Source organism: Symphalangus syndactylus, chromosome 22, assembly GCF_028878055.3.
Source record: "Symphalangus syndactylus isolate Jambi chromosome 22, NHGRI_mSymSyn1-v2.1_pri, whole genome shotgun sequence".
Lineage (NCBI taxonomy): Eukaryota > Metazoa > Chordata > Mammalia > Primates > Hylobatidae > Symphalangus > Symphalangus syndactylus.
The window spans coordinates 31170960-31196512 of record NC_072444.2 but is presented as its reverse complement, the minus strand read 5'-3'; the positions used below and the strand labels follow the sequence as shown (position 1 = coordinate 31196512).

At 50.3% G+C, this 25553-nt stretch overlaps 1 long non-coding RNA gene across 2 annotated transcripts; it reads left to right on the top strand.

Annotated features, from left to right (window-relative positions):
* Window positions 1-18147: 18147 nt before the first annotated feature.
* LOC129472702 (uncharacterized) lies at window positions 18148-25248 on the top strand. 2 transcript variants are annotated; one of them, XR_008654015.1, is made up of 3 exons: window positions 18148-18280; window positions 22832-22995; window positions 24943-25248. It is a non-coding gene; the product is annotated as an uncharacterized lncRNA (long non-coding RNA). The 2 variants fall into 2 exon arrangements; XR_008654016.2 differs by having other exon boundaries at window positions 18155-18280; window positions 22812-22995.
* The last annotated feature ends 305 nt before the right edge of the window (window positions 25249-25553 follow it).

The following is a 25553-nucleotide window of genomic DNA, read 5'->3' as shown; positions in this document are numbered from 1 at the left end:
TGCCCATCAATGATAGACTGGATAACGAAAGTGTGGTACATAGACACCACAGAATACTATGCAGCCATAAAAAGGAGCAAGATTATGTCCTTTGCAGGGACATGAATGGAATTGGAAGCTGTTATCCTCAGCAAACTATGCAGGAACAGAAAACCAAACACCACATATTCTCACCTATAAGTGGGAGCTGATGGATGAGAACACATGGACACATGGAGGGGAACAACACACACTGGGGCCTGTTGGGGTGTGGGGAGGGAGAGCATCAGGAAGAATAGCTAGTAGATGCTGGGCTTAATACCTGGGTGATGGGATGATCTGTGCAGTAAACCACCATGGCACACATTTAGCTGTGTACATTGCAGCACATCCTGCACATGCACCCCTGAAGTTAAAAGCTGAAAGAAAAAAATTCTAAACTAAGGCATGCAACAAGTTCTCCACACGTGTCAGACATAACGCTAACAATGACATGAGCTGGGATGTATTCTCATTCCCGTCTTACAGATAGGAAAACCGAGGCACAGATAAGTTAGGTAATATCCCCAAAGTCACACAGACCAAGACTCTTATCCAGGGCTATTGGTCCTCAGAATTAGAGCTTGTACCAGCTATTCTGCACTCCAAACAACAACCAATAGCCTGAATTAGTTTTCTGTTGCTGCTGCAATGAGTTATCATAAACCTAGTGGCTTGAGAAAATACATATTTATTCTCTTACAATTCTAGAGATCAGAAGTCTGAAATCAGTTGTATGGAGCTAAAATCAAGACATCAGCAGAGTTAGAGATTCTGGGGGCTCTAGGAGTGGGGAGAATCTGTTCCTGTCTCTTCCAGCTTCTGGAGGCCGCCTGCATTCCTTGGCTTGTGGCCACATCACTCCAATCTCTGCTTCCATGATCACTTAGGCAAAGGAGGTGTATCCTCTATCTGTTCTTTCTTCATCTCTCTTATATGGATCATTGTGATGACATCAGTCCCATCTGGATAGTCCAGGATAATCCCCCATCAGGAGATCACATCTACGAATTCCCTTTTGCCTGATAACGTAGCTCTCATAGGTTCTAGGGATTAGGATATGGACAGTTTTGGGGGTCATTATTCATCCCAATAGGAGCATGCCTTGTGCATTCATGGATTACTCCCCGTGGGTCTATGGAGGAGAGTTTGTCCCCAGTTTTCCAGCTAGAAAACCAAGGCTCAGCGAGCTTCCTCAGCTGGCCCAACATCTCCCACCTGCTGGGTGCAGCCAGGATTAAAGTCCAGGTCTGGCTGAGTCCTGGGGATCCTAGGAGGCCTTGTTCATCCCCTCTCACTTGCCCCACCCCACTCTTCCCCGGAAGCACATGGCCCCCTGCCTGCTGTGGGATACACTTCAGCCCAGAATTGACTCATCCTCTGAACACCCTGGCAGAACCTGCCTTGGGCTGGCCCTGGACTGGAGGGTGGATTTGCAGAAGGTGATCTCTCGAGTGCTGTTCCCCAGACAGCCTCTCTGGCCACATGTTTTAAAGGTCCCCAGGATGTATTTTCCCCAGGTATGGTAAGACATATGTGTAAATGAGCTATTATGTTACCAGTTCCCTAGATACAGAAGGCAGGGCACCCCACACAGGGCCACACGGGGAAGCACCAGGGCTGGTCAGGAGGCAAGTGGGGAGGAAAGGTGGGAAAACCACATTGATTGTGGTTTCTGCAAGAAGGAACGGATTGGCTAGCTTAAATCATTACAGCAGACTCTGGCGTGCCTGCCTGTCCCATGCCCGGCCCTGGGATGATTAAGGCAGATAGCCGGTAGCTCAGAGTGTCAGAGCCTAAGAAAGGAGATGCTTGGGGGCTCTGGATTGGTTGGTTTGCACTTGAAAGGCTCTCTCCAGAGCTATTTGCTATCTCTAGAAGTTGGCTCACCCTGGGAAGGGCAGTTTTTCCAGGGTCAGCAAAGTCCCTGAGATATGAAAGCATCAAAATACAGAAAACAAAAGACATGGTTAATACGCATTTTCTTTGAAATCAGCCCAGGCAGGTCCCAGGACCACCGCTGAACTATACAGAGGCTTTTGTGCAAAGAAGACAGTGCCCCTTCCTCAAGGCAGGCACAGGCCTGAGCCAGGCATGAGTCTGGGAGAGCAGATGCAGGCTGGATTTCAGCACCTGCTCAGCTGTTAGGCCAGGTGCCTTGAGCAGTGCACAACCCACACAACCTTTCCGAGACCCTAGGGGGCCCTGCCTTCCCTCTCTGCCAGGGGCCTGATCCAAGCCAGGGCCAGCCCAACCATGTCCCATGGGGACAAATGGCTCCACAGTTCTGAGGGTGCCCACTGGGCCAGAACATCCCGGACTGGCCGTAGTCTTATTGGTTCGTGCTCTGTACACAAATCTGAAGCCCCTAAGCGAGGCTAAGCTCTGCTCTAAAACCCCATGGGGGTAAACATCCTGCTCATAAAATAGCAGCAGGATGGAAACCTCCAGAGAGGAGCAAACGGTCTCTCAAGAGAAGTGCGCTCCTGGCTCTGCTCAAAGCCGCCGTCTGCCCCTCCCCAGCATTGCAGGGCCAGGGCTCCCACGGGGGACCCCAGCTTTGAGACTTCTTTCCCGAGTCAAGGGGGAGACTTCCTTGGAGAAACAGCAGCCCTCCTTGGACAGTAGAGAATAAACCTTCCTCCCTTCTGGAAAGAGGAGAATAAACCTTTTTCCCTTGGATTTTCCTCTGGAAAGATCAGGATGAATATCCTGTGAGCGTGGCCGCTGGGTTGTAGCCGAGTCGTCAGGGTGCAGGCCCTGCTATTGAGGAGGTTTGGGTTTGGTTTATTTCCCCAGCAAAGAATGAAGTGAAGCAATGTCCTAACCTCGGGGTGTGACGTGCTCTGTGGTCGGCAATTTCAAAGCAGAAAGGTCAGCTAAAAGGAGAATCACAGAAAAGCAACACCAGGAGGCGGCTGGGACAGCATTCCCTGAATTCCAAGGAGACAGAAGCAGGAGCAGGTCATCTTCAATGGGGATGTGGAAATGGGGCCTCCAGCCGTATTTTAGTTCTGGAAGTCATATTCATCAGTGCCAACCTCTTAGGGTCCGGTCAAGGGGGCCTCTCTCTACCCACCCAACGCCAGCCTTAGGAAGACCCAGGCGCAATGGCCCTGACTCTGAACCTTCTCACTTCCTGCAGCCACGATGATCCCCAATGCTGGCCCCAGGTGCCACATCTGGACACAGGATCACAGCTGCCAAAGAGGACAGGCCCAGCCCTGGGAGGACCTGGGACCTCACCTTTCAATGTAGGAGACACTGCTAGCAGCTCTCCTTCCAGAAGGGGCAAGAACCCCCTGGCCGGAGTCCCAGCCCAGGTCCAGTGTGAATGTCTTAAAAACAGTCCCCACGCCTGTAGATCCCAGCACTTTGGGAGGCCGAGGCAGGTGGATCACAAGGTCAGGAGTTCGCGACCAGCCTGGCCAACATGGTGAAACCCTGTCTGTAATAAAAATACAAAAATTATCCAGGTGTGGTGGCACTCTCCTGTGGTATCAGCTACTCGGGAGGCTGAAGCAGGAGAATCGCTTGAACCCAGAAGGTGGAGGTTGCAGTGAGCCAAGATCCTGCCACTGAACTCCAGCCTGGGTGACAAAGTGAGACTCTGACTCAAAAAAAAAAAAAAAAAAAAAAAAAAACAGTCCCCACACCAAAGCCTAGCAGTGTCTGTAATAAACTATGGTTTCAAATACATATTCAGAAGAAGTATAGAGGTAGCGGCAGGAGCTGATGAGGAAACTCAGCTTCGAATAGGACCCGAGAAGTCCCCTAGTCCCCCAGCCCATTTCTGTGATAGGGAGAGGCACAGACAAGAGAAAGTTCTCTCCACGGTCACCATGGTGACAGGGGGACGCAGGGCTGGGACCACCGCCCTGTCCTGCCCCTAGTCCTGACGTGTGACTCCCAGAAGGACCCGCCACCACTGCATACACACACTTCCATCTCCTAAATTGCTGAGTTCCCAGAGTGGGCAGAGTGGCCGGCCTTTCAAACCCTGTGTTTTAAATTGCCCAATTAGCCAACCAGAATTGCCCTGGTGACACACTCTGTTCCCAGCTTCTTTGGCCAAGAAATAATTCTGCGATCATTAATACTGACTCTGCATCTGCCGCCCACCTCACCCAGAGACTGACCAATCGCTCCCAGGAGTCTGACCGGCCCCTCAAGTGGAAGGAAAGCTAAGGACAGAGTCAGAAGTCGCCTCTGTGCCGCAGCGGTCCCTGAGGAGCCGGGTGCACTGGTGGGAGTGAGCGTGTGGAGAAGCCAGGCCACTGGGAAGACAAAGGGGCCACTGGAGCCCCTGCTGCTGCCACAAGACACCGCCTCCGCATCCATGGAATCTTCCACTGGGCGCCGCTGCCGCTCCTGCGACAGTGGCTACTGCCACCACCAGGGCACAAACCAAAGCCAGTACAGGTTCAAAAAAGAACAACACTTAAGCACATCAGCCTCCGAGCCCCAGCTCTAGAAGGAGACAGGCACAATCGGACCCCACCTGTGGCTTCATGGTCCCCAAAGCCTGGGCTATGCTCAGGGCTGGCGGAGAAGCAAGACCTAGACCCCAAAGACAGCTCAATGCTCTGGGGATGCTCTGAACTAAGAGAGGCAGAAACATGCCTGGAAATGCAGCTGTTTCATTTGGGGCATTAAAAACCCCTTTGGTTGGTAGGTGGAAGGCCGACTTCTTGGTCAGGAGTTTCAGGAGGCTGAGGGGTGAATAGGAGACACTCAAAGAGCTTGAGGGGAAGTGTCAGCTAGGCGGTGGGCAGGAGGAAGTCCCCCTAAAAATCCACCAGGTGCTGGTCCCCAGAAAGGCATCTTTCTTGGATTATCTCACAAGAAATAGGTGCAACTCTCCCCACTTTAAAGAGAGCAAACGAAGGTCCACAAAGGCTAGGAACAGTGCCCAGGATTGGCCAAGATGCAATCCCAGATCTGTCTCCCTCAGAAACCCAAAAAGAGGCAGCAGTGGTGTTGCTTCTGGCAATGACCTCAAGTGGTCTCACAACCTTCTCTGCACTTGGCCTGGGGTCAGAGCCCAGCCCCCCGACTTGTTTCCCAGACTTGTTCCCAGATTCCCCCAGCACATCCTCTCTTTCCGTTCCCTGACGTAGGAGCCCTCCTTCCCCTGACACCATGGAGGTGCAGGCCCCACATCTCTGTCAGTTCACGGGCCAAACCCCTGCTCCCCAGGGACCCTACGTGACCGAGTTCCCACTGCGGGGGGACCACAAAGTCAGTAGGAGGCATGGCTGCTCCGGGAGATGGGGCCACAGCTGGAGGGTGTCCCACGCTCCTGAGCCCATGATGATTTCACACAACCCGAAGATGAAACAGGCTCAGGCTGCAGCCTAAAGAGCTCCAGCCCCTGATCCCAGTGGAAACAGGGGAGAGGTGGCTTCTCTTGGCAGAAGAGATATTCATCAGCACCTCCTCCAGGAAGCCTCCCCTGACTTCCCTCCACCAAGAGATTCGGCCCATCTCAGTGCTCTCACAGCACCTGGGCTCATCACAGTCCAAGCGCTTGACACAGCCGAAGGTATGTCAAGATAAAATGGACCGCCTTAATCCCGTTTGAAGCAAGATAGCTATAAAAGCTAACATCACCCTGAATCGTAATTGTCTATTCACTTGTCTCCCCACAGGCAGAGACAGTGTGTCTGTCTTTGCATGCACAGAACTTGGCGAGGTGCCCGCCCATCGTTATACTGAAATAATAAATGTCGCAGATCTAATAATAACAATAATAATATCTAACATGGACATGGGCACTGGGCCAGCACTGTGCAGACAACACCTCTCCTGCCCTAGCCCAGTCCTCCCAAAGGGCTCCTGTGACTGCCAGTTCTATACCCACATTGTATGTGATGCACCATTTGGAGGGGTGAAAACTCTTGTCCAAAGTCACCTAGCTACTCAGGGTCAGAGGCTGTTGGATCCCAACACCCAACACCACAACACTTCAGTGACAGTGCAGCCCAGGACAGGGGCATTGGAAGAAAAGGGGATTTCAGTGGTACGACGTTGAAATATGGTGGACAGAGCCCGGAGTCAGGAAGCCTGAAAACCGGCCTGACCAGATAGAAGTCACATCCTCACCCCGCCCCAGGATCTGAGCTCACTATCCATCAAAGGGTAGAATATGAGCAGACATGATGAGAATCACAAGATTCTCTTCGGAAGCCCTGGAAACTCTCCCGAGCTTGGGAAGGAGGAGGTAGGGGCCAAGGGCTCAGCTCAGTGGCCAGAGGACACAGTGAAAATGTGGCAATGTTCCTTTCAAATCTAGGAACCTCAGAGGCGGGTGGAGGTAGAGGGTCACGAAAAATCACTCACAGGGGTTCTCTGGAGGTGAGAACAAGCCCATCAGCTGTTCCCCATCCATCTCCTCCCAATATGCATCTGTGCCTTGCCCCGGCAGGCACCCAGAGTTGTCTGACTGCAGTGTCAACAAATTGCTCCTGGCCTGTGGTTTGTTTAGATGAACTAAGTCTCATTAAGTGTTTTTAAACAATTAATACCTGCAGGACCACTGGAAATCATGATAATTAAGTCTAAATTAAATGCCGCTTTGAAATTTCACCTCCAGGACTAAATTAGCTATAGTCAATTCTACCAGATGGGACTGAACTGGTATTTAAATCTGAATTGTACCCAGGGACGGGGTCTGAAAACTCAGGTGGGTGGGGTGTGGACAAGGACCCACAGGTCCAGAAGCACAGTGGGGTGTTTCTGTCCGGGGGACTTGGGTCTTTCTTGGTTGGTGGTACTGCCCTGGGTGCTCACTGCATCTTCTAGCTGCTTTGTTCTCGCCCCCCCCTTTTGATAAGTGTTCTCTGATTTCTCCTGGGAATGCCCCCCCCTCCCCCCGACAGCTAGACATTTAGTTTTGGTGGTGTCCTCTCCCACCATGATCCCAGGAAAGGACTTGTGATTCAAAACTGACCAATCAGAGCACTGCTTTTCTCTGGCCATAGTGATTGGTCCAGTGATGGGCATGATCCAAGCTGAGCAAATAAATGCCATGGAACTTTTGCAGGGGCTGCTGGGAGAGAGGCTTGGAGGAAAGTGTGGCTGGTACTGCGACCGCATATTGCCACCATGAAGGCACAGCCAATAAGAAAACCAGGGCAACAGAAAGGAGCAGAGCTGAAGCAGGAAAGAGAGAAAGTGGGCCTGGAGGACACTGTCTGAACCCCCGGATGAAGGGACTAGCGGTAAAGATGTGTCTCATGTATACATTTTTTTTAAATAGAGATGAGGTCTCACTATGTTGCCCAGGCTGGTCACACACTCCTGAGCTGAAGCGATCCTCCCGCCCCAGCCTCCCAGAGTGCTGTGATTTACTGATATGAGCCACTGTACCTAGCCTGTATCATATATATATATATATTTTTTTTTTAAGACAGAGTCTCGCTCTGTCCCCCAGGCTGGAGTGCAGTGGTCCGAGGCTAATTTTTGTAATTTTTCAGTAGAGACGGAGTTTCACCATGTTGGCCAGGCTGGTTTTGAACTCCTGACCTTAGGTGATCTGCCCGCCTCAGCCTCCCAAAGTGCTGCGATTACAGGTGTGAGCCACCACTCCTAGCTGTTCTCGTGTATTTTTAAAGGAGATTTACAGTGAGTTGCATTGAGATTCATTTTGATGTATTTCATGATATGCATAGACTCTAGGCAGTGCCAGCACCCCAGGCCAAGTCCTGTTTCCCCAAGGGGGAATTTGGAGTGCCTGGGGGCTGACTGAGCAACCCCCAGCTTGCATGCTTCCTTCACTTGCACGGACCAGGGTCGGGAATAGAGTGGGGCGAGGCAGGCCCTTGCAGGGCCCTGAGAGTAATTCCTCTTTAAATGTTACCCCCTCGGTGCCCCACCTACCTCACTGTGGTGCCAGCCCTGGCATGGACTGTAGCCCACCAGGGCAGAGCAGGGCAGCCGGCCATAAGCACACACTGGAAACTGTGACTCCTGAGTTGTTGTTTTGACCAAAAAGATTGTATATATTTATCCTGTATAACATGTTGTTTTAAAATATGCAGACACTGTGAAATGGCTAAATTGAGCTAATTAACACGTATCACCTCACATACTTATCGTTATTTTCTGGTGAAAACACTTAACATCTACTCTCTTAGCACATCTTCAGGACTGCAATATGTTGTTGTTAACTATAATCACCATGTTATATAATAGATCTCTTGAACTCATTCCTCTCTTCTAACTGAAATTCTATGTCCTTTGACCAAATCCTCCCCAAACATCTCTCCTCCTCCCAGCCCCTAGTAACCACCGTTCTACTCTGCTTCTATGAGTTCAGCTGTTTTAGAAACTCTGTCTCTACTGAAAAATTACAAAAATTAGCCTCGGACCACTGCACTCCAGCCTGGGGGACAGAGCGAGACTCCGTCTTAAAAAAAAAAAAAAAAAAAAAAAAAATATATATATATATATATATATATATGATACAGGCTAGGTACAGTGGCTCACATCAGTAAATCACAGCACTCTGGGAGGCTGGGGCGGGAGGATCGCTTCAGCTCAGGAGTGTGTGACCAGCCTGGGCAACATAGTGAGACCTCATCTCTATTTAAAAAAAATGTATACATGAGACACATCTTTACCGCTAGTCCCTTCATCCGGGGGTTCAGACAGTGTCCTCCAGGCCCACTTTCTCTCTTTCCTGCTTCAGCTCTGCTCCTTTCTGTTGGCCTGGTTTTCTTATTGGCTGTGCCTTCATGGTGGCAATATGCGGTCACAGTACCAGCCACACTTTCCTCCAAGCCTCTCTCCCAGCAGCCCCTGCAAAAGTTCCATGGCATTTATTTGCTCAGCTTGGATCACATGCCCATCACTGGACCAATCACTATGGCCAGAGAAATGCAGTGCTCTGATTGGTCAGTTTTGAATCACATGTCCTTTCCTGGGATCATGGTGGGATCATCCACATATAAGTAAGGTCATAAGGTATTTGTCGCTCTGTGGTATTTGTCTCCTGCTTCACTTCACATAATGTCCTCCAGGTCCATCCATGTTGTTGAAAATGACAGGATTTCCCTCTTTCTTGTTGTTTGTTTGTTTGTTTGCAGACAGGGTCTCTCACTCCCGTAGCCCACGATGGAGTGCAGTGGCATAGTCTTGGCTCGACTTCTGTGATGATTAATATTGAGTGTCAACTTGATTGGATTGAAGGATGCAAAGCATTGTTCCTGGTTTGGCTGTGTCCCCACCCAAATCTAACCTTGAATTGTAATAATCCCATGTCAAGGGCAGAGCCAGGTGGAGATAATTGAATCATGGGTGCAGTTCCCCCATACTGTTCTCCTGGTAGTGAATAAGTCTCATGAGATCTGATGTTTTATAAAGGGCAGTTCCCCCACACAGGCTCTCTTGCCTGCTGCCATGTAAGACGTGCCTTTGCTTCTCCCTTGCCTTCTGCCATTGTTGCAAGGCCTCCCCAGCTATGTGGAACTGTGAGTCCATTAAAACTCTTTCCTTTATAAATGACCCAGGCTCAGTTATGTCTTTATTAGCAGCATGAGAACCGACTAATACTACTTCCCAGGCTCAGGTAAGCCTTCCCACCTCAGCCTCCCAAGTAGCTGGGACTACAGGAATGCACCACCACACCTGGCAAATTTTTGTATTTTTAGTAGACAGGGGGCCTCACTGTGTTGCCTAGGCTGGTCTTGAACTCCTGGGCTCAAGTCATCCACCTGCCTTGGCCTCCCTCTTTTTTATGGCTGAATAGTACCCCATTGTGTATCTCTACCCCATTTTCTTTATCCACTCATCTGTTGATGACACTTAGGTTGCTTCCATATCTTGTCTATTGTGAACAGTGTGGCAATGAACATGAGAGTGCACCTATCTCTTGGACATACTGGCTTCATTTCCCTTGGATTTACACCCAGAAGCAGGGTTGCTGGATCCCATGAATCCTGATCTCTAATCTCAAGTTTCCCACCTACTGTTGACCCTGGGCAGCCCTTCTGCCTTCTTGGGACTTTGCTTTTGTCATCTGTGCAATGGGAGAGTGGGATCACTTTCCTTGGGCCTGATCAGCCCTAAATTGTATGATTCTTCTAGCGCTTTTGCACAAAGAAGACCCAAAGGCCCTCGCATGCCTGTGCCTGGTCAGCCCACATTAGCCCAAACCTTCCTGGCTGATAAGTAAAGCTGTGAGCTGCAGAAGGAGAGTGGGCCAGAAGCTGATGCTGGCTCACCTGTGACCCCAGCAAGATGGAACATGCTCTTACTCTGTGGCTCCTCGTGTTGGCTGTGCTGGGAAGAACCTCTCAGAGGGGAAAATCATTTCTGGCACTGAACAAAAGGAACATCCTCTGCGGAGAGAGCTGGGGACATAGCAGCCCCTTAGGGCTGTGGCTCCCAGCCTGGGAGAGAGCGCTGTTCTTGTCCAGCTGGGCCAGACAGGGATGTTTCTTCCCATCCCAACCTCTGGGTCACGTAGCTGTCCTCCTTTGTCCTCCTTTGCCCCTGGGGCTGGGTGCCACAGCTCCCCAGCCACATTAGCACAGACTTGAGCCTATCTCCCAGCCTAAGTGCTCATTGAGCAGCAGCTAATTAATCCCTGAGCAATGTGTCAGATACATGCTGTAAAACAGAGACGACTCGAAGCCCAGAATATGAGCCACGGTCAGTACATTTTGAGCTGCTCAGCGATGAGCAGCACAGATGGTAGCACAGTGGCTCAGCCCCCAGCAGGGAAGGGAGGCGTCCACCTCTGGGAGACAGAGAAACATGTGCACTCTCTGTCCCCTCCACCCTGCTGGCAACTTTGCAACCTAGAAAGTGTCCCAACATGAAGAGGAGAAAGAACAGAGACTCTGAGAAATTTAAGCAACATTTTCCTGGACCTCGCAGGATTGCCACCTGCGTGGGTCATGGGGTACCCCCTTAGCTCTGGTCACATCAGCATCATCTCACATGGCCAAATCTTCTTTGAGTGCCCACTGCATGCCCACAGCTGTTCCGGGGATGCACACCAGATGAGGTACCCCTTTCTACCGCACGATCAGTAGCAGTTTCTTCTCCTCACCAAGCCTCTGCTTCTCATATGGAAATCAGTCAAGATGACAGCATCATCACTCATGAGACTATTGTGACCACACGGGCAGAGCACTTGGCAGGGGACCGGGCATGCAGAGCATCCTCAACACATTATACTCACTGCACGTGTGAGTGTCTGGGAGGGGCACGTGGCTCTGCCATCCCACGGCTTGCAGCTGGTTAAGGAGGCGGTGCTTCCAGGGAGAGGCCATCTGAAGACTGAACCTTACAATGTGCCCCATTAGTGCCACAGGATGGCAAGGGAGATTGAGCATGGGCTGGGGGTGGGAGGGCTCTGGAGGGAGCTTGAAGCACGGATAGGACGTGGGGTGGCGTTATCCGGGAGAGGGGAGCAGAGAAGTCCAGCGGTGGAGACAGTATGTGTGGTGCATCCAGGCAGTGGCTGGAGCATCCAGCGGCAGGATAGGGGACGTTCCACCCTCCCTCCCTTCCCTGGTTCCTGCTCCACAAGGGCCATGTGGTCCTCAGCTGAGGGAGAGCAAGGCCTGAGAGTCGGGGAGACCTAGGGAGCGCACAAACCCTGCCCTGAGTGTGGCCACCCTGGACTTGATCATCTGTGCTGGGCAACAACCAAAAGAGCATAAGCAGAGTGGGACATGAATGCTTTGCCCTGCAGATTACCCTGCCCTCCCCTACTCCCAGAGCCTCAGGCCAGGCTGCATCCCAGGAATGTGAGAGAAAAAGGAGCAAACTGCTTTCTGAGGCCAAGCGCTGAATTCTCAGAGCCCAGGACAGGGTCCCTAGCCAGCCAGGCATGACAGGGCCTCCCTGCAGCCTGTCAGCATCTGGGGTGTCAGGGCTACCAGGAAAAAGCCCAGTGGAGGCAGCCTCAGGAGCAAGGGGCAGGGGAACATGGAGATTGTCTGCTGGGGGCTCCTGAGCCTGGCCAGGGCTGCATGCCGGCCTCCTTGCCTGCAACAAGGCTGCGGGTGAGCAGAAAAGTGAGATTGAGTGCCACTGGGCAGCTGCCCACCACGGGTCCAGCCCAAAGCCTGTCACACCCCAAGCAGCATTGGTACAGCATCCTCAGCTTCGTCACTATTGATATCTTGGGCGGGACAAATCTCTTTCATGTCAGATGGCGGGGGTGGGCCACCCGTGCATGGTAGAATGTTTAACAACATCTCTCACCCCTAACCCTGAAGCCTACCCCTTGTAACAACCAAAATGTCTCGAAGTATTTCCAGATGTCCCCTGGGGTGATGGGGCAAAATATGGTGCTTAGGGTGTGAGAGGCTTTGGGCTGGATCTGTGGTGGCCAGCTGCCCAGTGGCACTCAATCTCACTTTTCTGCTCACCCGCAGCCTTGTTGCAGGCACGGAGGCCGGCATGCAGCCATGGCCAGGCTCAGGAGTCCCCAGCAGACAGTCTCTGTGTTCCACTGCCCCTTGCTCCTGCAGCTGCCTCTACTGGGTTTTTTCCTGGTAGCTATGACATCCCAGATGCTGTCAGTGCTTAAGAACCACTGGATTTGGGAGAGGAGAGTTAAAGTCTTCTTTTCAAAGTAGAAAATAATTAATGGTCTTTCATTCATTCCACAAATATTTATTAGGCAATTGTGTTTTGCTAGGCGCTGAGGACATAGTGTTCCCAGTCTGGTGTTCATCTACAGCAGTCGAGGTACTCAAATGTACCTAGATGTTTACTTCCTTTCATTCTTGCCCCAAATATATTCATTATCCTCCTAAACAGGAAGTATGGCCCTTAGAAAGCAGCATGCCATCTCCTCCTGGAAGTCTTCTGAAGCCCCAAGGTGGGGGACCAAATGCCTCTCTGTGTACCCCAGAAGCTGTTTCTAGCTGCCCTCTCTCTGCAAGACCCTGAATCTTCATTCTAACTCCCCCTCCCAAACTGTCTCCTCCTGCAGGGCACTTAAACCTATGCTAACTCTCCCCGCTCTCTCCTTAACTTTGCTGCCTGGATAAGCCTTTAGCCTTATATGGAAATGTAACTTCTAAGGACCCAACTGCATAGGATCAGGGCTGCAGGGTGGGGAAAATAACAGCAATCTCTGTATTAGCTTCCCTCACAGCCATGACTCCTGTCCAAACTAGACGTTGGACTCCACTGTCCTTCCGCACAGAAGTGACAGCTGGAATACAAAGAGGAATGAAAGAGGAAATCCTCAGGCCCTGCACTTCCAAGGGCCCACATCGAGATCTGGCAGCAAGTTCAGAGTGATTTTTAGTATGCAATTTTTTTTTTACCTATGTAGACCTTAGAAGCTAAACCTACCCACGTCTTACCACGAGGCTCTTCAGATCCCAGGCACTCGGCAAGGTGCCCAGCACATCATAGGTGCTCTGCAAATGTTCATGGAGCTGAAATGAGCTGAAGCTGATACTATTGCTTTGTTACTTCTATGTTCATTCTAATTTCATAGAGAAAGTGCAGGGCACCATGATCTGCACTGAATGGGTCCCTGCCTAAGGGAAGCTATTGTTTGCACAATGTCCTCAGCCAGGAAGCACAGCTCAGGTTGCAGCAGCTTCCCACACTGCAAGTGCAGCAGCAGAAGGCTAACAAAATGCTCCTGGCATTGCCCGCCTGCAACCCCAGCCCCTAAGGACACGGACCCGATCACCAAGAACGCACAAACTCTGATGAGGACAAGTGTCTCTCCGAGTCCCCACCTGGCAGCAGCGCCTGCAAAGCAACCCCTGTCACCCTCCAGAGGAGGCTCATGGGAGCCCATCAGCCCCGTCGGGACCTGGGGACCCTCCACTCAGACACCTGTTCTAAGAGCTTCCCCCGAGAGGGGCCGAGGGAGGGTACTACACGCAAGGCCAACATGTCAATGAAGTACCCTGTGCTGTTCATTAAAACCTGAAAATGGAGCTTGGGAATTTAATTAATAATCCAAGTGCAAAGAAGAGAGGTTTTGGGGATATTTTTAATACATCTATAATCTTTCATTAACAGCTAGAAATTTAGATTGCTGTAATAAGTGATAGACAATGAAACAGAAAAGGCATTTCAGAGAGTCTCTCGGCTGTCAGCTCTGTGAGCAGCTGGGAGGGTCACGCCGTAGTCATCTGTTACACCTCCCTGGAGAAGGCTTTGTGAGCCAGGGGCACTTCAGGAGGCCAGGGTGCAGCATCAGAAGCAGGGGCCCTGGCTCACCAGGGCTAGAAGGAGCAGCCAGCCCCAAACAAGCAGCAGGGTTTACAAAAGGACAAGAAATTGATGGAATCGCCCAAGTCTGCAAAGCCCTGCTTCTCCCCCCACCCACCCCGCTTCCCCATCCCCACCCCTGAATGGGCAAGGTGGTGGGGCAGGGACTAGAAGGGGTGATGGAGCAGTTAATGGAGTGGCCTTCTGGGGTGGACACCACTATTGTGTCCCCTCCTACAGACAAGGGGACAAGCTCAGCAGGGCTGAGTCACTTGCTCCTGAGACACAGTCCTCTGGGTCCCTGGTGGTTCTGCTCATCTTGGATATAACCATCTATACTGTTTGCTCCAGACTATCTTTCCAGGAATGTTTGAATAGTGAACAACCTTGGAAGATAGAGGCTCTCTCCCTCCAGGGCAGAGGCAGGCTTATTTGGACTCCAGAGTAATAAAGATAAGGTCCCCCTCAAGGGCAAAGGCCAAGCAGGTGTGCTTGTAGTCCACTCAGCAGGACAGGGTTCCCTCAGATGGGGTCCTTGGCTGGGACACAGACCCCCTACATATGCAGCATCCACCTGGGCCTCCCAGTATCACAGCCACGGGGTTTAGAGGCAGAGGGACCCATGAGGACCATGAAGCTTGGGCTGCCTGCTGGGTGGCAAGTAACAACAACAGCTGTCTCTGCCCCAGGAATTTCATGTCTTCTGCCAGCATCGAGGGAAGGGTGGCAGGCTCACCTGTTAGCTTGAAAATAGGGTGAAATCACAGACAGTCCACAATTATTGGTGCTTGCCCAAGCCCACACAGTCACAATGGCAGGCTAGGATTCAATCTCAATAGACTCCAGCACCCATGTTTCCCAGGCTGTGATCAGGGGACCATCTGCATCAGAAGGAACCGCTGGGCTCCTCCACTGACCTACAGAGTCACAGCTCCAGAGAGAGATATGGGGTCTACGCTCCCATCAAGTCCCCATCTCAGCCCAGAAGCATCCCCAAGTCTGAAAGTCTCGCCCTCCACGGCGATACCCCATTCTCTAGTGTGCACAAGTCACAGACACCTGGGCTTGAAGAGCTCCTGGCCAGCCTGGGGGTTGGTGAAGCATGGAGGACAGACAAAGAGAGCCAAGAAAAGACGGCAGATCAAGACAGGCCCACGCTGCTTACAGTGTGGCGTTCCCTGGGCCCAGACTCTAGGAACTGCTATGTGGGGCCCTGGGCCACCCAATCCCGGGCCCCTCCTGGTAGCAGGAACAGTGGGGACTTGTCCGTTTTGTTTGCTGCTAGGCCACCCCTCACCCCCATGCCTAGAATAGCACCTGGCACATAGGAGGGATTCAAAAGTTACTGAAGAAAGGGACAGGAGGAGAAGGGAGATATGGGGGCAGGGAGAGAGGGAGCAAGGAGAAGAAAGGGGGTTGAGGCAAGGTGCCCTTGAGGGCTGAAACTGGGATGCTGCATCCAAGTCCCAGAGTCCGGAAAGCTCAGCAACAAGTGTGCCGCCTGCAGCCTGCCGGCCGGAGACTCACTCAGAAGCCCCAATGCCAGATCGGGCCTGTATGCACCTACCCAGCAAAACCGTGTTGAATGAATGAATGAGCGAGTGAGTGAGTGAGTGAGAGTCAGTGAGTCCGTGAACACTTTACAGTGACATCCTGTACCTGGACTTGCAGGTGCGGGCGCCAGACAGTGCAGAGGCTGGAGATGGCTCTGTCCCCAGGACTGTGGGTGTCACTGTGCAGAAAGGACACGCATATAAAAAGTGCGTAGCTCTTAACTACACCCGATGAGTGAGGAAACAGGCTCAGGACACCAAGGCATCTCATCCCAGAGCAAACTGCTGGAAAGTAGGGGAGGCAGGAAGCTGCCAGGAGCTCTCCAGACTCCAAATCCAGTGCTCTTTTTCCCTGAGGCTGACAGCAAGGGCACAACCCATCCCACAGTGCCCCTCAAAGAGCCAGGGCCCCCGGATGCCTGCAATCTACGGCATCCCAGTGGCCCACCCCGACCAGAAGAGGCTCCGGATGGTTGGCCTGCCTGCTGCTGAACAAATGAGGTCTCCAGCAGCAACCTTGAGGTGCACCATTAAGCTGCAGAGGCTGCAGCTTAGGCCGAATGTCACTTTATTAAGCTTTTCCGCTGGCATTAAAGGTTAGCCACATCCAGTCTCACTCATGCCACCTGCACCCCACTCAGCACGCGTGCTGAATCATTAAAGGGAAAACAAGGTTTCCAGGAAGAACAAGGTTTCTGAGAAGAACCGCTGTGGCCTTCTCCAGGAAAACAGCCTCTCAGAAGCCAGGGCTGGGGGCAAAACCTCTGACAGAGAGGCCAATGGGACCCAAGGGTCCAGGTCCCCGCCTCTCTTTGCCCAGTGGCCTTTTCTGAGCAGCCTGGGGCTGGCCGTGGGTGTGGAAGGCAACCAGCTCTGTGTCTCCCAGGCTGGCATCTGCTCTGCTGAAAACATAGCTGTTTGTCTAGGGGTTGTGTTTTCCTTGGAAAGTTTTTTGATGGGTTTGCTTTGGGGTTTTGGAAAGAGAAAGACTGGGTTTTTGTTTGGATTCAGGGGGTACACATGCAGGTTTGTTACGTGAGTATATTGCGTGATGCTGAGGTTTGGCCTTCTAATGATCCCACTCCTCCAGGTGGCAAACATAGAACCTGATAGGCAGTTTTTCAGCCCTTGCCCCCTTCCCTCCCCTGTCTAGTAACCCCCAGTGTCTGTACTTCCCATTTTTGTGTCTGTGTACACCCAGTGTTTAGCTCTCCCTTATGAGTGGGAACATGTGATGTTTGGTTTTCTGTTTCTGCATTAATTAGCTTAGGATAATGGAATCCAGCTGCATTCATGTTGCTGCGAAGGCCACAATTTCATTTTTATGGCTGTGTAGTATTCCATGGTGTATATGTACCTCATTTTCTTTATCCAATACACCGCTGATGGGCACCTGGATGGATTCCATGTCTTTGCTATTGTGAATAGTGCTTCAATAAACATTTCAGTGCAGGTGTCTTTTTGGTAGGACCATTTATTTTCTTTTGGGTATATACCCATGCTGGGTCAAATGATAATTCTGTTTTTTGTTCTTTGAGAAATCTCCAAACTGCTTTCCACAGGGGCTGATCTCATTTGCATTCCCACTAAGAATGGATAAGCATTCTCTTTTCTCTGAAGCCTCACCAACATCTGTTATTTTTTTACTTTTTAATAATTGCCATTCTGACTGGCGTGAGATGCTGTCTCATTGTGGTTTTGATTTGCACGTCTCTAATGATTAGTGATATTGAGCATTTTCTCATGTGTTTGTTGGCAAACTTTATGTCTTCTTTTGAGAAGTGTCTGTTCATGTCCTTTGCCCACTTTTCAATGGGATTATTTGGTTTGTTTGCTTGCTGATTTGTTTAAGTTCCTTATAGATTCTAGAAATCAGATCTTTGTCAGATGCACAGTTTGCAAATATTTTCTCCCCTTCTGTAGGCTGTCTGTTTACTCTGTTGATATTTTAATAGTTTCTTTTGCTGTGCAGAGGTCCCATTTGTCTATTTTTTATTTTGTTGCATTTGCTTTTGGGTTCTTCATCACAAATTCTGAAAGACATTCTTTTAAAAACAAACTCTCAGGCATGCCAGTGGCAACTGTGCCCCTGAGAGGGTGGTGGCCCATGCACAGCTTCTGTCTCCCATCAGTCCATGCACAGCTTCTGTCTCCCATCAGTCCATGCACAGCTTCTGTCTCCCATCAGTCCATGCACAGCTTCTGTCTCCATCAGTCCATGCACAGCTTCTGTCTCCATCAGTCCATGCACAGCTTCTGTCTCCCATCAGTCCATGCACAGCTTCTGTCTCCATCAGTCCGGTCCTCCAGTAGCAGTGAGAATCTCCTCAGTTCTTGTCTTCCATCAGGCCAGCCCACCATCTGGGCCCCAAACTCGAGTGCTCACCCTGCAGCCCTGGTTGGAATGTCTGTGCTCCGGGCTGGAGACCACAGTAAACCTCTGCACAGATGTGTCTCTACCACCAGCTGTGTGCCTGCTGCTCTGTAGCCCCTGGGATTCACAGGTAAGCCAAGTGTAAGGTTTGGTAAAAATGAATTCCAGCACCCTCACTTGTGCCTGTGCGGTGCCCTGTGCCTTCCCCACTATTTCTATAAGCCCTGCGGCCTCTGCCATCCTACTCCCATCTGCTCCAGGTTTGGCATCCGCTGAGCTCTCTTGACTCACTGTCTCTCACTCAGCTGTCTCTTCTCTTGTCTCTGCGACGAAGCTTCTAGTATTCTGACTCCCAACACCTCCCCACATACTCTGCCTGCATCAGACCTGACAAAAGTTTCTTCAGGGGGATTTTATAGTCAGAATGGCAGAGTAGAGGAAGGCAGGTGGGAATATTGGCAGCCCTTTGGCCATCCAGCCACTTCTCAAAGGCTGTGCTTTCTGGAAGGTTCTCCAATTAGAAGCACCCATCAATCAGAAAAATTAAATCAAGGAAGTTCCCGGAACAAAGAAGGACTCAGTGCTTTGGTTCCGGATGCCCAGGTAGCAGGCATTGTGGAAGGACCTTCACACCAGCTCCTGAGCCTGCATTCCTGTGTCAGCAAAACACCATCATAGTGTCAGCATCAAATCCTATAACCGGCTGTGAGAGGCTCTGGGCCGGGCTCTGTATACACACGACCCCTGAGACGTCACTCCACCTTTGGATGTGAAATGTTCAGGGTTCAGCCCTCTGTGAACTGGAGAGGGACCCCAGGCACCCACCCCGCCTTCTCTAATGAGTCCATGGCCCCCATCTCCTGCACCTTAAGGGACCTGGAACCTTAACGGTCCCCACGCAGCCTCCCCTGTCTCTGCGAACCTACCGCTGAAGGCCTCTGCCAGAGCTGCTTCCTCTCACAGGCCAGAGCAATTTACCTGAATCATTTATGGTGGCACAAAGGTGGGAGAATGTTTGGAATCCTGAGCAGCCCCTTGGGAACCACTGCCACTCTGCAGCATTCCCAGGGAGCCCCCAGCCCTTACCCAGGCTCAGGGGGTGGGGGGAACCATCTCGCCGCAGCCAAATCCCACTTCCCATGGCTCTCCAATGGATTTTAATCTAAAGCACATTTACTGCTGGAAACTAATTCAACATGCCTCAGAATGGTTGAAATCATTACATAAGCAGCTGACCTTTAAAGACGGGGCCAGAGGTGGCAAGACACAGTTGCATCAGCTCGGGGTAAGGAGCTGCTGCAGGAGACAGGCCTGTGCCCGCTGCAGGGGCTTTGAGTAGAAATGTCAGGAGGCAGAGCCTCCGACTCACAGCACAGGCAAAGCCAGACTGGGGCACACAGGGACTCCACCTGGCCCCCACCGCCCACCTGCAACGTGGGAGACCAGCAATAGAGGTGTCAGTGAACTGAGATGCAGGACAAGACGCACACATTGATAAATCAGACTTGGCCCTATGCCTGCCAGCCCGGTGGAAGCTGCTGACCAGGCTCTGGGCATCCTGAGCTCCCTTTACTCTGTGCTGCCCTTCCCTGCCTTCACTGGCCCAATCCCCTCCACCATTTGTAAATCTGCTTTTCACCCAGCAGTGAACCTCCACCCCAGCACCTTTCCATCCCATATGGGAATCTCCTTCTCAGCACTTTGCACACCTGAAACTTGAGCTGAACGCTGATTTCTTCTGGGTAGGGCTAAACTGAAGAGACTGCATCTTACTTACTGTTCAGTGTTTCCAGCACATAGTAGGCATACAGCAAAATGATAAAAACGAAGAGCAAATGTCCATCACACATACATTCAACTTCCCTACTAATCAAAGAAATGGAAATTAAAATGAGATTCCCTTTCACCTTCAAACTGATTTTTTTTTAATTCATAAATGAAAAGATACAATTCCAGGCAGGTAAGGTTAGAGGAAGACAGACATTCCCAAACACTGAGGACAGGGGATATAAATGGGCATAGGCATCTGGAAACAACCTGTCACTTTATGTCTATCAGCTAGACTAGGCCAAGTTATGCTATAGAAACAACAATGGAAAATCTACCAGGGCACAGCAAAGCTCTGACCCTTCCTCACACCACATGTCAGGAGCAGTGGGTGTTAGGCTGCAGGGAGTGCTCTTGGCATCATGGTGTTCTTCACTCTTGGACCCAAGCTGATGAAGCAGGAAACATCTAGAATGTTGTTGCAGAATATGGAGGAGGAAAAGAAATGTGGCATAACAAGAAGTGGCTCTTAAACTTTTGCCCAGTGACGGCACACATCACTTCTGCTCATATTTCATTGGCCAAAACAGTCACATGGTCATGCGCTTTGACTTCAGGCACAACTATGTGATGAAGGAAGGAAGGAAGGAAGGAAGGAAGGAAGGAAGGAAGGAAGGAAGGGAGGGAAAGGAAAAGAAAGAAAGAAAGAGAGAGAGAGAGAGAAAGAAAGAAAGAAAGAAAGAAAGAAAGAAAGAAAGAAAGAAAGAAAGAAAGAAAGAAAGAAAAAGAAAGAAAGAAAGAAGAAAGAGAGAGAGATGGGTCGATGGATGGGATGGATGGATGGATGATGGATGGATAGATAGACAGACAGATAGATAGATGAATAGGTGGATAGATGAATGGATAGATAGACAAAGGCATAGCTAGGTGCATAGATAGATAGACAGGTGGATGGATCAATGGATAGGTAGATAAACAGGTGATAGGTAGATGCATAGAAAGATAAATAGGTAGATGAATGGATGGATAGGTGGATGGATGGATGAATTAGATAGATAGAGTAGGGGGAAAAGAATGGATAAACAAATGTATGCTCCATGAGAGCATAGAATTTTTTTTTTTTTTTGAGACAGAGTCTCGCACTGTGGCCCGAACTGGGGTGCTGAGGTGCAATGGCACGATCTCAGCTCACTGCAACCTCCTCAGTTGGGATTACAGGCTCACACTAACACACCCGGCTATTTCTATGTATTTTTAATAGAGACAGGGTTTCGCTATGTTGGTCAGATGGGTCTCGAACTCCTGACCTCGTGATCCGCCCACCTTGGCCTCCGAAAGTGCTGGGATTACAGGTGTGAGCCACTGCACCCGGCTGACTTTTGTTGTTTTTAATGGCAATGATTTTTATCTGTTTTGAACAGCACTTCACACATACTACCTTTTTGTTAGCTGGATGGATGATGGATAGATGGATGGATGGAGGGGTGATGGGTGGATGATGAATGGATGATGGATGGATGGTGGATAGAATGATGGGGGCCGGGCGCGGTGGCTCACGCTTGTAATCCCAGCACTTTGGGAGGCCGAGGCGGGCGGATCACGAGGTCAGGAGATCGAGACCGCAGTGAAACCCCGTCTCTACTAAAAATACAAAAAATTAGCCGGGCGTGGTGGCGGGCGCCTGTAGTCCCAGCTACTCGGAGAGGCTGAGGCAGGAGAATGGCGTGAACCCGGGAGGCGGAGCTTGCAGTGAGCCGAGACTGCGCCACTGCACTCCAGCCTGGGCGACAGAGCGAGACTCCGTCTCAAAAAAAAAAAAAAAAAAGAATGATGGGTGGATGATGGTTGGATGGATAATGGATGGCTGGATGATAGATGGATGAATGATGGATGGATGGTGGATGGATAATGGATAGATGGATGAGGGATGAATGATGGATGGATGGATGATGGATGATTGATGGATGGATGGTGGATGGATAATGAATGGATAATGGATGATGGATGATGGATGAATGATGGATGGATGATGGATGAATGATGGATGGATGGTGGATGGATAATGAATGGATAATGGATAATGGATGATGGATGAATGATGGATGGATGGATGGATGGATGAATGGTTGACGAATGATAGATGGATGATGAATGGATGAATGATGGATAGATGGATGGATGATGGGTAGATAATGGATGAATGGACGATGGATGATGAACGGATGGACAGATGGATGGATGATGAATGGATGATGGATGGATGGATGATGGGTAGATGGATGATGGGTAGATGGATGAATGAATTAAATAGATAGAGTTGGGAAAAAGAATGGATAAATAAATGTATGCTCCATGAGGGGATAGACTTTTGTTGTTTTTAATGGCAATGATTTTTATCTGTTTTGAACAGCACTTCACGCATAGTACCTTTTTGTTAGCTGGATGGATGATGCATGGATGGATGGATGGATGGATGGATGGTTGATGGGTGGCTGATAGATGGATGATGGATGGATGGTGGGTGGATGATGGATAGACAGATGGATAATGGATGGATGGATGAGAAGTGAAAGAGCACTAGCAAGAGCAAGAGTGAAAGCAGAACTGAGAGCAAGCCCATAAATGGAAAAAATCAACCTACATGGCCCACAAGGAAAGGATCTAATCTCTCCATGGCTGGATGGTGTTGGAAGAGAAGTCTTATTTTTAATATAAATTCAGTTGTGTCCCAAAAGTATACATTTGGGGCATTTGGGGTGCTATGATCTTTGTTTTGTTACTGTAATTTCAGAGAGAGTCTCAAAGACCCTGAGGAGTTTTCTCTCTTCTCTCTGTCTCTTTCTTCCTCTATCTCTCTCTCCCTCCCTTCCTCCCTCCCCCACCCTCCTCCACAGCCTTCCTTCCTCCCCTCCAGCTTCACAAGAGCACATTGAACACCACCTCTGTCATGTCCCAAGCCAGGCACCAAGGTCACAAGCATATTCCACTCCTCCCACCCTTCAAAGTGCTCACAGGTTACTGGAAGAGAAACAAGTAAACAGGTCTTCAGGATACAAGGGACACAGCACAATGACAGAGGTAAATCCAGGAAATGGGTAACCAAGATAACTGGCATCTGATGATTCAGGAGGATCAGGGAAAGTAACCCAGAAAATGTGGCACCTGAACTATTTCCTGAAAGATGAGGAAGAGTTGGTCAGGTCAATGCTGGGCAGCAGCTTACAGGACAGGAACAGTGCAGACACAAATGAGACTTAGAAAGTGTATTTGTCAGCTCAGACCAACCGCCATAACAAACAATCCCAACACCTTAGAGACTTCACAAAATCCAAGTTACATCTCACCACCAGGCAGCCATCCAAAACTTGTGTTCCTGGACAGATGGTGCTCCTGGCTGGCTCCCTCCCAAGCAGACCAGGGTCCTTCCATCCTCTAGGTCCTTAGAGTCACTCTCCCTCCATCCAGAGTCATACTGTGAGGGTTTCATGGGCCAGAACCAGAAGGGGTGCACTTTGCCTGTCCCTCCCACTATCCATGACCAGAAAGCAGTCACCTGGCTGCCCCTAACTACAAGGAGGTCCAGGAAATGTCACCTGGCTGAGTACCAGGAGGATAAAGGAAATGTCTATCCAGTTTGGAAATAATCGTACTGACTCCCTCCCCATCACCCCCACCCAGGCCTGTGCATTCTGGGCAACTCCTGTGGCTATCCGCACAGACCCGCAGCTACCGATGCCCACTGCACTGTCCTCACAGGGGTATCGTGGCTCCCTCTTGAGAGCCAAAGCGCAGATTCTGGAAAGGACTTTACATCCTGCTCCTGGCTTCTAAGCAACAATAATGCAAATGAACAATCCAGAAGACTTCATTCTGGGTGTTTTCACAACTTGCTAGCCCACGTCACGGAAGTAAAAGACATGAGGCAGAGTGGAAGGGACAGAAGATGAGACAGGAAGATGAGACATTCTGAGGTTCCATCCTCGGCTTCCCTGGAAGTTCATCCATTTGTCCGTTCAACACACAGACAGTGTGCGCGTCCTCTGTGCCCAGCTCTGCCAGCAGCTGGGGATGTTTCGTGAAGATGGGAGGATTCAGTCCTATTGGGAAAATGGCAGTGAAAACCCAGTGTGATGGGCAACGCTGGAGCTGAGGGTGGGGAGTCCAGGGAGGCTGCTGCCTCAAGTGGGATGGGGTCTGGGATGGGAAAGGCCAGGGCCATTCGCCAGCTAATGGGAGAGGGAGAGCATCCCTGCCAGAGCCTACAGCCTGAGCCAGACCCCGGGGCAGACAGAAGCCAGGCCTGAGAGTGGCCTCCATGCAGCAAAGCAGGGGTAAAAGGACAGACAGGTGGGAGAGAGATGGCTTGGGACCAGGAGCCCCCTGAGGACTAGGAGGCCCCATAGGTAGGAGCAGCTTTGAGGGGCAGGAGGCTGAGCTTCCAGTGTCTCTGAAGGAGGGGGAGAAGTGTCATGAGTCTTGTACAGTGGAATGACTAGCGTTTCTTGCCCTACCAGTTAAATAGGAGGGCAAGAGAATTTTGTCCAAGCATAGGACTGGGTGTGGTATCCTAGTGAGGAAAGATCTGAGACAGAAAACCAAAATGATTACAGAAGGCAAGCGAAAGCAGTTAAGTCTCCCTAAATCCTTTTGTCCAGAGACAAAAGGTGTGTGGCCAAAGAATGGAAATTTAACTAGACAGAAAGCAGTTACCCTTCAAAGGCACACCAGTGACCACAAGACTTCCTTGAGGCTCAGAGGAGATGGTTTTAAAACAAACCAAAGAATACTAGATATTCCACCCATGGGAAAGGGAATACCAGTGGGAACCCAGAAAGATTCTAGAGATGCTAAGATTTCTGGATGGGGGGAGGAGAAGTCCGTGATACAGACATTTGAGTAAATCCCTAATTTTCCGGGGTCAACATCTTGGAAGGCAATTTCCACAGGCTTCTCAACCAGGTTTCTCATCTGGACTGCTGACACAAAAATGATGTAAGTGACTATTTTCTCAATTGTCCCAAATAGCTAGAACCATTCTGGATGCAAAGGAGAGAAGTTGATTCATCGCAACAACAGATGCTGTCAGCCCTTCGGGCTGAATTCCCGAGACCCACATCTCATCCTGCTTGTCAAACCTCTTGATTCAGTGAATCCCTGGTTCATTCAGAAAACAAAACTCATCACTTTCAAAGCCAAAGAATCATCATGAGGAAGCTTAATGTAAATTTCCAAAATGTAAAAGAAAATATTCCAAGAGCACTGGTCTTCGAAACAGACCACGGAGGGTTAAAAGTCAAGGCCTCCTCCCACAAATAAAAGAAACCCAAAATGTTCCACCTGTTTTATCTAAACAACAATGCAATAAACAGCTTGAAAACTTATCAGGTATTTGAGAAATACGTGGTTTGTCAAGGAAACCCAAGATAAGAGGAAGGCAGAGAAACAACTGTGGTCAACAAGCGGGGGCTGTGGCTCCCTGGGGGTTCTGCAGTGGGTTCCCCGGGCTGAACACCCAACATCAGCACCGCCTGGGGGAAGCTTGTCGACTACAGCATCTTAGGCCCCACCGAAGAGACGTTGGAGATGCAGCCAAGGATGGCATAATTGTAACCAGTTCCCCAGCTGATCCTTATAAA